Source organism: Callithrix jacchus, chromosome 11 (genome assembly GCF_049354715.1).
Source record: "Callithrix jacchus isolate 240 chromosome 11, calJac240_pri, whole genome shotgun sequence".
NCBI lineage: Eukaryota > Metazoa > Chordata > Mammalia > Primates > Cebidae > Callithrix > Callithrix jacchus.
The window spans coordinates 71939492-71954032 of NC_133512.1; the positions used below are offsets into that span (position 1 = coordinate 71939492).

Below are 14541 nucleotides of genomic sequence, written 5' to 3' on the forward strand. Positions count from 1 at the left end.
GGGTTTTGCACACTTCGTGAACTTTATGTAACTGAATCATACAGGTTCTTCTCTGTGGTTTCCTTTAACTTCATGAGATTCATCCAAGGTTGGTGCATGAAGCTATAGTTCATTTATTTTTCACTGCTATAAAGTACTTCATTATACAAATATGCTACAAACTATAGTAGTTACCTATTTTTCTGTTTTATGAACATTTGAGATTTTCTCTGTCAGTTTACACTTTTTGGTTGTTTCCAAGATTTTTGTAACTTATACAACCCTTGTACACCATTCCTACTGTGTCTATGCAAGACTTTCTCTAGACTAGACTATATGCCTTGGAGGGCACAAATTTAACTTACTTAAGTAACGCAAAAGTGTTGACCAAGGTGGTTATACAGTTATATTACCATGTAAAAAAGTTTTTCTTACTACGTACACCCACGAGATTTGTAATTCAGACTTTTAAACTCTCATTCTGGTAGGTAGAAAATTACATACTTTAGGTTTAGATTTGCATTTCTTGATTATGAATGATATTCATCATTTTTTATGTTTTATTAGACTTTCATGTTCTCTCTTAAATAAAAAATGCCTTTACATGTCTTTTCTTCATTTTCTGTTGAATATTTCTTCATATTGATTATAGAAGTGCTTATATATTGATTTTTGTTTTCTATCAATTTCACTTTCTTTATAATGCAGTTTCACTTTCTTTATAATGCTCTCTGATAATGAGCAGGTCTTAATTTTAGTGTAATTGACTTAACCTTTTTTTATATATATAGTTTCTACTTTCTGTGTCTTGTTTGAGAAATCATTCTCCAAGACATGGTCTTAAACATCTTCTCTTCTATCTTCTAAAAGTTGTATAGTTTTACTTTCTATATCCAAGTCTTTAATCACCTACAGTTGATGTCTCTGTATTAGAAGGTAGAACTCCAATCTCAATTTTTCCATATGGATAACCACATGTCACAGCATCATTTAATGAGTATTTCTTTGCCCTTCCCCACAACCAATCTGCAATGGCAGCTCTATAATAAGTTAAATTCCTATAAATGCAATGGTCTGTAAATGGATTCTTTATACTGTTCTACTAGTCTATCTGTCTATCCCTGCACCGATGCCATACTTATCTACCTTTTAATGAGTGCTGAGTGTTTCCTGGGGAAACTGTCTCTCCCCTCAGACACACATCTTAATTCTTCAGGGGTGTTTGGATGTTCTTGGGCCCTTGCCTTTCCATATAATTTTAGAATTTGCTTGTCAAGTTTCTAAAAAATCCTGTTAGAATTTTTATTGGAATTGCTTGAAATTCATGTATAAATGTGGAAAAATTTACATCTTTATAATATTGAGTCTTTCCATGAACATGATATAATCCATTTATGTAGATTGTCCATAAAGTGCTTAAAGTTTTGTAGCTTTTTCCATAACATACCTGCAAATATCTTGTTAGACTGATTCTCAGGCACTTTTTGTATTTTATTTTTACTCTTGAACACAGTATTTTTTAAATCTTTACACAAGTGTGTGTGTTCGGTGAATATATGCTTTTATTATTTTTAATGCAGTCTTTTTTTTTTAATTTTTTTAAGAGCAGTTTTAGGGTCACAGCAAAATTGAGAGGAAGGTACAGAGATATTCCATATAGTCCCTGCCCCACACATGCATAGCCTCCTCTCTCATTATCAACATTCCCCACCAGACTGGTATATTTGTTACAGTGGACAATCAGTATTGACACACCATTATCATCCAGAGTCCATAGTTTAACAGTATGGCTCAGTCTTGGTGTTGTACATTCTATACATTTGGACAAATGTATAATGGCACGTATCCACCTTTATAATATCATAAAGAATATTTTCACTGCCCTAAAAATTCTTCGTGTTCCAGTATTCATTCCTCCCTCCCCACTAACCCCTGGCAACCATTGGTCTTTTTGCTCTCTATAGAGTTTTACCTTTTCCACAGTGATTCATTTAGTTGGAGTCATACAGTGTGTAACCTTTTCAAATAGACTTCTTTCACTTAGTAGTATGCATTTAACTTTCCTCCATGTCTTTTCATGGCTTAACAATTCATTTCTTTTTAGTGCTGAATAATATTCCATTGTCAGGATGCACTACAGTGTATTTATCCACTTACCTATTGATTTTGGCAATTATGAATAAAGCTGCTATTAATATTTGTGTGCAGATTTTTGTGTGGACTTAAGTTTCCAACTTCTTTGAGTAAAAACCAAGGAATGCAATTGCTGGATCATATGATACAAGTACGTTGAGTTTTGTAAGAAACAACCAGCTGTCTTTCAAAGTGGCTTTATCATTTTACATTGCCACAAACAGGACGAATGAGAGTTTCTGCTGCTCCACATCCTCATCAGCATTTAGTGCCATCATTGTTATGGATTTTGGCCATTCTGATAGGCATGCAATGGTATCTCATTGTTGTTTTAATTTGCATGTCCCTGATGGCATATGATGTAGAGCATCTTTTCATATGCTAATTTGCCATCTGTATATCTTATTTGGTGAGGTATCTGTTAAGGTCTTTGGCCCACTCTTTATCAGGTTATTTTTCTTTTTATTGTTGAGTTTTAAGAGTTCTTTGCATATTTTGGATAACAGTCCTTTATCAGATATATCTTCTATAAATATTTTCTCCCAGTCTGTGGCTTGTCCTTTTAATCTCTTGACAGTGTCTTTTGCAGAGCAGAAATGTTTCATTTTAATTAAATTCAGCTTCCTAATTATTTCTTTCATGGATTATGCTTTTTGTGTCATATCTTAAAAGTTATTGCCAAATCCAAGGTCTTATAGATTTTATCCTATGTTCTCTTATAGGAGTTTCTTACTTTTGCATTTTACATTTGGATCTGTCGTCCATTTTGAGTTAATTTTTGTGAAAGATGTTTTGGTCTGTGTCTTGACTCATTTTTTTGCCTGTGGATGTCCAGTTGTTCCAGCACCATTTGTTGAAAAAACTATTTTTTCTTCATTGCATTGCCATTGCTCCTTTGTCAAAGATGAGTTGACTATATTTATGTAGGTCTGTCTATTCTGTTCCATTGATCTATTTGTCTATTTTACCAATACCACACTGTGCTGATTACTGTGGCTTTATAGTAAGTCTTGAAGGTGTAGTGTCAGTCTTCCAAATTTATCCTTCTCCTGGATATAGTTATTTTTTAATGTAATTTTAAAATTAACTGTTAACCAGTGAAGAGAAAGGCAACAGAATTTTGTATATTGATCAATTATATCAGGCAAAATTTACTGAATCTCTTATTACTTCAAATAATTTATGTGTAGGCACCTCTGGATTTTCTGCATAATAATCACATTTTCTATAATTAGAGTTTTGGAGGTTTTTTTTTCCTTTTCAGTCCTTTTATTTCTTTTTTTTAATTTCACTGGCTTGGCTTATTGTATGATGCTAAATAGAAGTGGCCAAAGCAGGCACTTTTATTTGTAATCTTAAAGAGAATGCTTTCTAAAATTTCATTAAACATGATGTTTAATGGGTTTTTATAGATAATCTTTATCAGATTAAAGATGTTTTCTTCTATTACTAGTTTGCTAGAAGAGTTTATTATGAGTAGATGATGAACTTTCTCTACTTTTTCTGCCTCCATAGAAAATATCATACGATCTTTTTTCTTTCATATGATAATTAATATGATTAATCATATTAAAGGATTTTTATAGTTAAATTACTTTTGAGTTTCTGGGATAGGCCCTATGTATTCCTGATGTATCGTTTTTATTCATTGATCAATTCTGTTTTCTGTTATTTCCTTTAAGATTTTTGTATCAATGTTATTGAGTAAGATTGGCCTGTAATTTTCTTGTAGTATCCTAGAATTATTTTGATAATAATGTTACCCTAACTGAGAGAATATATATTCTCTTACAGGGTCCAAAAGGGGACATAGTTTTAAGGGCAAGAATTTTCCAGCGCCATGCCCCCCTCCCATCTCTCTCCATCCGGGAGACTTAACAGTTTATATTTGAATTTCACAGGCGGGGAAGAAACTAAAAGTCAATCTCTCCAGCAGAAGTTCTAAAAAACTCCTTTCATTGGCCCAGGGTCTTGGAGAAGGTGGGGGTTCCTCCCAGGATAAAAGTCTATGCCCACACACCTGGCCGGATTTTCCCCTCTGGAATCCCCTTCCACACTCTTCATGGAAGTCTTTCTTCTTCTCCTTTTCTTCTATCTTCTCTATCTAAATAAAATCACCTTTCTGCAACACTTCTTGGATCTGATATTGACTTTTACAAGCGTATGGCACACCTGCAGTGGTCCTATCACTTATTAAGAGATCAGAGACCAAGAACCCACAGCATTCTCTCGGGGAAGCTGTGCCTCACCAACACCCCGGTTACATAGCCTTATGAGAAATAGAATAATACTTTTGGTTGCTGGTGTTTACAGTTGTTGTCTCGGAAAGTTTATGTATGTTTTGAATTATCCTTGAATGTTTGGTAGAAGACACCTGTAAACTCATCCAGGTCTGGTATGTTTTCTTCATGTGAAAGTCTTAGTCCACTAATTATGTTTCTATAATAATTGTTATCTTCAGATTTTCTATTTCTTTTTAAGTCTATTCTGATAAACTGCTTTTCTTCCTAATAATTTACCTATTTCATCTTCGTTTTCAAACTTTTTATATCTTTTTTATTTTTATTTTAGTTTATTTTATTTTTGAGATAGGATCTCGCTTTTTCACCCAGGCTGGAGTGCAGGGGTACAAACATGGCTCACTGCAGCCTCAACCTCCTAGGCTCAAGTAATCTTCCCATCTTAGCCTCCCAAGCAGCAAGGACCACAGGTATGTACCACCACACCTGGCTGATTTCTATTTTCATGTAGAGATGAGTCTTACCATGTTGCCCAGGCTGGTCTCAAACTTCTGGGCTCAAGCACTACTACTGTCTCAGCCTCCCAAAGTGCTAGGATTACAGGTGGGAGCCATCACACCTGGCCTATCTCCTATCTTTAATGTTTGGAGTATTTGTATTTATGTCTCTTTCATTTTAATCATGCCAGAGATTGTTCAATTTTCTTTTATTCTTTTTAAAAAGTCAGCTTATATATTTGTCTGCTTGCTTATTCATTTCTGTTTTTATACTTAATATTTTATTCCATCCATTCTTTCTGGGTTTACGCTATTCTTTTTTTTTCTAAGTTGGATGCTTAGATTAGTAGTTCTTAAGCTTTGTTCATTTCTATTAGCACAAATTTGAAGTTGTAGATTTAATATGTAGTATGTTCATTAAGTTCCAAATACATTCTAATTTCCACCGTGATTTTGTCTTTGACTCCTGGATTGTTTAGAAGGTGTTTTTGTTGTTGTTGTTGTTGTTGTTTTTTGAGACGGAGTTTCACTCTTGTTACCCAGGCTGGAGTGCAATGGCACAATCTCGGCTCACCGCAACCTCCGCCTCCTGGGTTCAGGCAATTCTCCTGCCTCAGCCTCCTGAGTAGCTGGGATTACAGGCGCGTGCCACCGTGCCCAGCTAATTTTTTGTATTTTTAGTAGAGACGGGGTTTCACCATGTTGACCAGGATGGTCTTGATCTCTTGACCTTATGATCCACCTGCCTCGGCCTCCCAAAGTGCTGGGATTACAGGCTTGAGCCACCGCGCCCGGCCTGTTTTTTATTTCTGAACGTATAGGGATGTTCTAGTTAGTTTGCTATTCTTAATTTGTCTTCAGAGAATATACTCCATATGATTTCAGTATTTCAAGTTTGTTGCAACTTGCTACAAACTTGGCCTAACATGTTGCATTTGTTATACATGATCCATGTGTGCTTGGAAAGAATGTGCATTCTGCAATTGTTGAGTACAGTGCTGTTTAGATGTGTTCGCTGGATAAAGTTTGGTTATTGAACTATTCAACTACTTTATAGTCTTGCTCATTTTTTTCTATTTGATCTATTAAATATTAGGGTAGGTTCTTAAAAATCTTTGCTAATGGTTTTGTAAATTTTTCTTTGAAAAACGATCAATTTGTTTTTAATAATAGAGATGGGCCCTCACAATGTTACCCGGGCTGGTCTTAAACTCCTGAGCTCAAGCAATCCTCCTGCCTTGGCCTCCCAAAGTGCTGGGATTACAGGTGTCAGCCACCATACCCAGCCTGAAGAACTGCCAGCTTTCACTTTGTATGTTTTGAGGACATGTTGTTTGGTACTCAGGTATTTCTTTCATTTTCCAGGTGAATCGAATCCTTCCTATTGTGTAGTTACCTATGGTATCTCTGTCAATGCTTTTTGCTTTAAAGTCAGATTTGTCTGATATTATTGTAAGTATGCTAGCTTTCTTTGGTATGTCTCTTTTAAACTTTTGCTTTTAACCATTCTATGTCTTTATACTGTATGTGTTTCTCCATTAACCTAGATTTTTAAAATATTTTAACAGTTTATTTCACCACAGTCATTTCAATCAATTTACACCATTTTTATTTACTTATACTTTTATTTGATTCTATCATTTTTGATCTTTTCCTGTTAGTTTTACTTTTTCTATCTTACCCTTTGTAATTTTCCAACCCTCTTTTGAATAGTTCTTTGGAGTTCCAGTTCATGCAAGGCTCTCCTATTAGACTTCCCATTTGTAGCCGCTAAGCTGGTTTTCTGTTGCTGCTGCCCAGTCATCAAAATGGAAACTCAAGGTTCCCAGGAATCAGTAGTTATTTTCTGGGTGAAAGCTGCCTTTGGTACTTGTTTACCTTCCAGGAGTCTTATTCTCACTTTGCTTTTGGCATCAGAGGATTCTTTACTTTCGTCCCTATTCAGCAATTGTAAGGTTAGGGAATCTGATCCACCATTTTGCTAGAAACAGAATTTAGTAACATTTACCTTTAACAACTAAGTTATGGTAGCTGCAACCACTTCCAGTCTTAGAGCTGGCAATTGCTCCCCTCACGGTGTGTCCAGAGCTGTCCATGGGAGGCAGTCAGTGCCCACTGCATTCATTCTGTAACATACATCCTTACCTTCCTCTCCAATTCCCCTCTTGTGTGTGTCCCCTGCCCACAAAGTCACTAATGAGTCCTCACCACTGCCACATAGTCCTGCCTGAAAACTCACTCTACAGTCAAGGGGCTGGCACTGTGATCCCAAGGGACCCCTCATGCACTCCTGGGTCCTGGACACAGAGAAGCACGGTCCCCTCACCCCTTCAGAATCCCATTTTATCTTCTACAGGACCCAGGTGGCTTGTCTGGGCCATAAATGTGCAGGCCTGCCTGGCTGGAGGTTTTGTCTGGACTGAGGAGGAGCCTCTTCATATCTGGCTCATATCCTGCCATTGGGATTGAATGGCATGGCATACAGTCTTGAAATAATATGCCCTTGAGCTCAGAGACACAAAGCATTGAGGCTGATTCCCTTAACAAAGACTGTCATGTGGACACAGAATTTCCCAGTGGGAAGAAGTTGGGTAAAACAGTGATATATACCCATTGGTGAGTTTATCTCAGTTTGAAGCCTCCAGTCTTTGGTGCACAATTTACATTTACTTCATTTATTTCAATCACCTAAGATACTTTCACTGATCAGCTCTCTTAAGCTCACTCCATTTCTTCCTTGCCCTGAAGACTTGCTTAGAGGAAAATTTTTACCTCTCATAGTGACTTTCTTGTCCACTTGACTTCCTCCCTTGTGAGGAAATAACCAGATAGTAAAAAGAGCAGGAGCCTGACAGACATATTCAAATACTGGCTTAACAACGTACTAGCTGTCTAGCTCTGACCTGAACAAGTCATCCTGTCAGGGGCTCATAGCTGCTCTGTAGCCTTGATCAAATACCAGGTCCTCTCTGGGCAGCTTCAGACACCCACACTATGGGGTTTGGGAGGGGACAAGAGTCCTTCTGACCAGCAGTATCAGTTGAGTCAACTCTAGCAATTAGTGGAATGACAGCCTGTCCTCATATCCTGCAAGTCACTTAACAGAGAGTCAATTTTATGGTTCTAATTAATGGCAATAATATTTTCCAGGAAGGGCAAAATACCTAGTTCAATATTTCTGAAATTTCTCCTATTCTTCCACTCTCTTCTTTTCCCCAAGGCCTGTACTTTTATTAAAATACAGGCATGCATCATTTGATGAAAGGGATACATTCTGAGAAATGCATCATTAAGTGATTTTTGTCATGTAAACATCAAAGAAGCGTACTTACAAAAACCTAGATAGTATAGGCTTCCTCCGTACCAGGTTACAGCTCCTACACACCAGCTATAGCTCCTAGGCTACAAACCTGTACAGCATGTTACTGTACTGAATACGACAGGCAATTTTAACACCGTAGTATTTGTGTATCTTAACATATCTAAACATAGAAAGGGTACAGTAAAAATACCATATATTATGTGTATTATCATACATCCATCATATATGCAGTCCTTTGTTGACCAAATCATCATTATGTGGTGCACGACTGTACTGACTACTCGCAGCACAGAGGTACCGAGAGCATCTTTTAAGTAAGGGTGTATGTCAAGAGGTGACAAAAGCTTTCAAATACAAATCAACTTGTACTTTCCTCCCCTCAGTCTGCTAGATAAGGTGGTTCCTTTTCAAAACACTCATCTGATCTACTGCTTACTGTTTAAAACCCTTCAGTGGCACCCCATAGTCTTTCAGGGTAAAGATCAGACCCTCATCACAAGGCTGCCAGGCCCTGCATGTTCTGTCCCCAGACCCCTCCCAGCTCACCTCACACAGCTCCCCGCTCCCTTGCTCTGTTATCCCACCAACCAGTCTCTCTCACCATGCCTCTTCCTGCCCATGGGGCTTTGGCACATGTTGATCCCTCTTCCTACAAGGCTTTTCTCCCATCCCTTCCCCTGGCTAACTACTCGTCATCCTTCCCATCCCAGCTCAAGCTTCACATCCTCAGAGAAGACTTCCCTGTGCTTTCCAATAAGGTCTCATCCATCTGTCATTGGCTCTCCCAGCAACAGGCACATCTCCTTTGTAGCATTTGTCACAGTGATAATTTTATATATTTCTATCTGATCACTTTATGAAGTCTGCCTCTCCAGAGCATAAGCTCTGCAAGAGCCAGAACCATGTTGCTCTGGGCTCCCTGCTATACCCCAGGGCCCAGGGCTGTGCACGTGGGGCACTCGGTAAATATTTACTGCTGAACACATGCATGAACAGAAGCCAAAGTTGCAGGTGTGTTTTCCAACTCTGCATATTCACTAGCTGTGCTTATCAAGTCCATGGCCACAAAGTCACCTGATGACCCAGGACATAAGTTCTCATTGGTAACTGACCATATGAATATATGTGGCAAGTCAGTCCAACTTGCAGTCAGCTTTTTTTATAAAATGCCTCACTGTAAACACACCACCCCTGTTTGGATGCATCTGATTAAGATTTTGCAGTATCAGTGAGGTTGTATATGCAAAACCCTATTGTGCCTAGCATTAAGAAATGCCTTTAATCTTAAACTACATGACATTTCAAGACTTGTTTTCCTTATATGTAAACTATCTCTCACCAAACATGGATGACAAGGAAAGAATGTAAATAAAGTAAAATAAGGTCAAACAGTAAATAATGAAGAACTTCAAAAGCACAGGGTGTGCAAAACATGACAGAATAAAAGTGACAAAACAGGTGTGCTGGAGCCTGTTAGAAAAGGTACACAGGAGAGCAGTGCAATCTGAATGATGCCAAAGACAGAGCTTAGCAGAATATACCAACCCCACAGAGGTAAGCCCCGCCAGGTGACTGCAGACAAATGAGCTGAGGAAGCTGATGAAATCAAAAGCATGAGAGAAGAGAGGTAACAAGTACATAGATGGAAATAAAGCAGCCTGTCTGGAGAAATAAAGCAATTGTATGGGCTCAGGTAGATCATTTCAAGTGCCCTGCATTGCAAAGGTTGTCCACCCAATGTTTTAGCACGTCTGGGTGCTAAAATTCAGCCAACCCAGAAAGCTCATCTCTGCATACAGTGCGCTTCTTTACATGCCATCCAAGACCATTTCATCCAGATGTCCAGTTAGTTGTCTCTCAGCCATCACTCTTAATCTTCTTCAGATTGTCTGCAAATGTGAGTTCCTTTCCCTTGACTGTCTGGCCCTGCTTCATGCCTTTTATGACGGAAAAGAAAAACCTCTCACAGAGATCAAATCTATTACCTTTTTCTTTTCAGAGTCTGACCTATGAGCACTGTGTTAAATGAGTTACCAGCTACTTGCAGCAAGGAGGGAGAGCGTGCTGTTGATTAGAGAAGAGAGCCATGGGGAGCTCCATTGGCAATTATTCAGGGCCTCATTATCTCACATGGGGAGGACTCCATTTCTCTGCTCTGTTTCTTCTTCTAGTGGATGCCCAACTTTGAACCATTTCAAAAGCATCTTCCCATGAGGGCTAGTTAAAGGTTTGGTAAGAAATCAAAGGGTTGGGATTGCATCTTGGCATGGAAAGACATAGAAAGGAACTGAATGCATTAGAAGTGAGGAGAGTCTTTGATTTTAATTATTTATGGTAGGGGGCGGTGCCCATGCAAAAGAATGAGAAAGTTTACAAACCACTGCTGTGATCTGAAACATATACTTTACTTGCCTCTTCATTTTCACTTATAAACTTTACCATAATTTTTCTCTCTTTACCTGAGAATAAATTAAAATTTCTTCCCTCTTCATTTTTACAAAGCAGTGTTTATGCAAATTTGCTCTCTGCTTGAGATTCTTTGTCATTCCATCTCTCCTCCTAAAGCTCCTGGAGGATAAGCTTACCTACTTCTTTCCATTTTCCTTAGAAATTGGGTGCGAAATGCACCTTGATCATGATTTACACAGGATTTGGTTTGCATGGCAGAGCCACTCAGAAGCTATGGAGAGCTGGGTACTCTTCTTAAATGTGAATCTCAGACCATTCATGTTTCTTCTTTGGGGTGTCCGGAAGTGTTCACCTGATTGGCAGTCACCATCCCCAGACCCTGTCCCCTTCTTTTCCTGTCAGTGTTGAACTCAGAGATGGCATCGCTCCTGCCTATGGAATGTTGCTGCTTCCTTCTCCAAGTTGAAAAGATCTGACCCCTGCATGGTTCAACTTGACAAGATACTTCTTTTTTAATAAATACAAGTAGAGATCATACAAACAGAGAATGAGTACTTCTCCACATGGGGATCACCCCTGCTGGATCCCATATAAAACAGCATGATTGCCAAGGCAGGCTTATGTCTCCTTATTTGGTCAAGCATGGTGGGTGGAAGAGGTAGGGACTAAATGCCTAGCCTGAATTTCCAACTGCCTGTTGGATGTCCAGGGCATTCATTTTTCATTTCCGACCAGCGGCGAGTTGCTGTAATGCCATCTTAGTGTCTCATGTCTTTGTGTAATTATCTGCCTGAAGGATGAATATACCTCTGGTCTTTAGGATGGTGTCAGCTGAATTAGTCTCTTGTGGAAGAAAAAGACTCCACAACCTAGTAGCATGACTGTGCTTGTGTATAAGACCTCAGGAGAAGAATGAAAGCCCAGAAAGGAAAGTTAAGGGCAGATGTAAGTAAGCAAAAAGACAGATTAATGAATATTGGAAAGAGGTTGTTTTCAAATACTGCATTCCTTGCTTTAGAAAGGGAAGGGCCAGGAAACCTGGGAGAAGTACTTCTATCAGGGAATTAGGAATTGGGGAACAGGGAACTGGACAACTGCTGAGTCAGTGCTCACAATTAACTACTTAACTAGAGGGTGTGCCCAGTCCTGAGCAGGGGCTGGCCTGAAATAAGCCAGTACAACTTGCTTCAGTCTGTGTCTTTCTGGAAATGGGCACATACACTTAAGAAAAGTAAGTCAGGTCTCAAATTAGTCTCAAATTATGCATTCTATTCCATTGTCACTGCCACAGTACAGGCCCTTGTCTTTGCTCTCCTGAACTGTTCCAGTACACAGATGGGTCCCACTTGCCTCAAATTTCTCCTATTCATGCTTCTTGCAACTACCAAAATTATATTCCTAAATCATACATGTAATCAAATCACTTGTTTCCTCAAAAGTCTTCAACAGCCTCCCTTTGCTTACAGGATAATATCTAAATCGGTCACAAGTTTTTTGTTTTTGAGCCCAAGTCTTGCTCTGTCACCAAGGCTGGAGTGCAGTGGCACAATCTAAGCTCACTGCAACCTCCACCTCCTGGGTTCAAGCAATTCTCTTGCCTCAGCCTCCTGAGTAGCTGGGACTACAGGTGCATGCCACCACACCCAGCTAGTTTTTTGTATTTTTAGTAGAGACAGAGTTTCACCATGTTAGCCAGGATGGTCTCGATCTCCTGATCTTGTGATCCATCTGCCTCAGCCTCCCAAAGTGCTAGGATTATAGGCGCAAGCTACCAGATTTTCTTAAAAAGGCCTTCTACCATCTGGCCTAATGCATTTTCCATCCTTGTATCCTACTGTATTCCTCCATTGTATACTCCAACCATTGTTGTCTCCAGGACACACAATGCCATTTCACACTTTTGTGTCTTTCCTCATCCTGTTCTTCCTAGTGGAAGTTCCTCTTTTTCCATTTCTATCCTTAAAACCCTCCTCATGTTTCAAGAACCAGTTCTGACTACACCATGAAGCCTTCACTGATCCCTGCCTCTCACCTTCCACTCCCAACTTCATTCAGAGGAAGTGCTCCCTCATCAGCACTCCAATAGCACACTGTTTGCTACATCTTTATTATGAAATATATCAAAGTAGAAAACAGACTATTGTGATATATATATATATATATAATATATACATATACAGCTTAAACAACAATAGTAAAGAAATGCCCATGCAATCACTAACCACCTAAACAAATAGAACAATGTGCCTCCTCCCTCCCACCCCATTATCTCATAGAAGTTATTCTTCTGAATTCTGCTTATCGTTCCTTGCTTTTCTTTATAGTTTATTACATATGGCTGTATCCCTCAATAATATATTGTTTAGCTTCACATTTTTTAACTTTATAGACATAGTTTATATTCCCTTGATTTTTTTAGCTCAACATTGTGAAATTCACTGGCGTTAATGTGTATTACTATAGTGTATTCATTTTCACTGCTGAATAGTTTCCTATCATATAAATACTAATTTAAGTAACCATTTTCTTGTTGATGGTCATTAGGGTCATTTCCAATCTTTTACTGTTATAAACACTGCTGTTACCGACAGTCTTTGTGCAAGACTTTTTCTCAAGTATATCCCTGGGAATAGATTTGATGGGTCCTGGGGTCTGCACAACTTCAAATTTGCAAAATAATGCCAAGAAATTTTCCAAAGTGTTTTTAGCATTTTGTATGCTTCTATGTGCAGTATGAGTCCTTGTTGCTCTATATCATTGTCATCATTTAATATAAAATAGTATATCATTGTAGTTTTAATTTTCTTTCTGGTTAGTAATGAACATCTTTTCATATGTTCGAATCATTTGTTTTCCTCTTCTGTGATATGTATGTTGATGTCTCTTTGCACTTTTCTGTTATTATTGTTTTTATTTTTTATTTTTATTATGGGTACATTATAGGTGCATATATTTATAGGGTATGTGTGATGTTTTGATACAGGCATACAATGTGCAATAATCACATCAGGGTAATTGGGGTATTGATCAAGAAGTTATCACTTCTTTGTATCAGAAACAATTCAGTTCTAAAAATAGAGTAAATTATTGTAGACTGTAGTTACCCTGTCATGCCATAAAATATTAGATTTTTTTTTGAGATGGAGTTTCATTCTTGTTGCCCAGGCTGGAGGGCAATGGCACGATCTCCTCTCACTGTGATCTCCGCCTCCTGGGTTCAAGGATTCTCTTGTCTCAGCCTCCTGAGTAGCTGGAACTACAGGCATCCACCACCACACCTGGCTAATGTTGTATTTTTAGTAGAAACGGGGTTTCTCTATGTTGGTCAGGCTGGTCTCAAAGTCCCAACCTCAGGTGATCCACCCACCTCGGCCTCCCAAAGTGCTAGGATTACAGGCATGAGCCACTACACCCAGCCATCAAATACTAGATCTTATTATTGTAACTATGTTTTTGAACCCATTAACCATCCCCACTTGTCCCCCTTCTGCCTGCTACCCTTCCCAGTCTCTGGTAATATCTCTAATATAATATCTCTAAATATTAATATCTAATATTAATTATTCTAATATCTCTCTACATGAGTTCAATCGTTTTAATTTTTAGCTCCTACATATGAGTAATAATGTGAGAAATTTGACTTTCTGTGCCTGGCTTATTTCACTTAACATAATTTCCTCCAGTTGCATTCATGTTGCAAATGACAGGATTTTATTCCTTTTTTGTAGCTGAATAGTATTCCATTGTATATATCTACCACATTTTCTTTATTAACTCATTGATGGACACTTAAGGTTGATGCCAAATCTTTGCCATTGTGAATACTGCTGTAATAAACAAGGGGGTGCAGATATCTCTTAAAATATGCTGATTTTCTTTCTTTTGGGCATATACCTAATAGCAGGATTTCTGGATCATATAGCTCTACTTTTAGGGTTGATTTTTTTTTTCTTTTGAGGAA

The 14541-nt window shown here is 38.3% G+C and overlaps 1 protein-coding gene and 1 long non-coding RNA gene across 47 annotated transcripts in view; one reads left to right on the forward strand and one right to left on the reverse strand.

The window, feature by feature from the left end:
* MAGI2 (membrane associated guanylate kinase, WW and PDZ domain containing 2) overlaps positions 1-14541 on the forward strand; it is a 1508583-nt gene that overhangs the window by 1405212 nt on the left and 88830 nt on the right. The window lies entirely within an intron of this gene.
* LOC144578385 (uncharacterized) overlaps positions 1-14541 on the reverse strand; it is a 285723-nt gene that overhangs the window by 205879 nt on the left and 65303 nt on the right. The window lies entirely within an intron of this gene.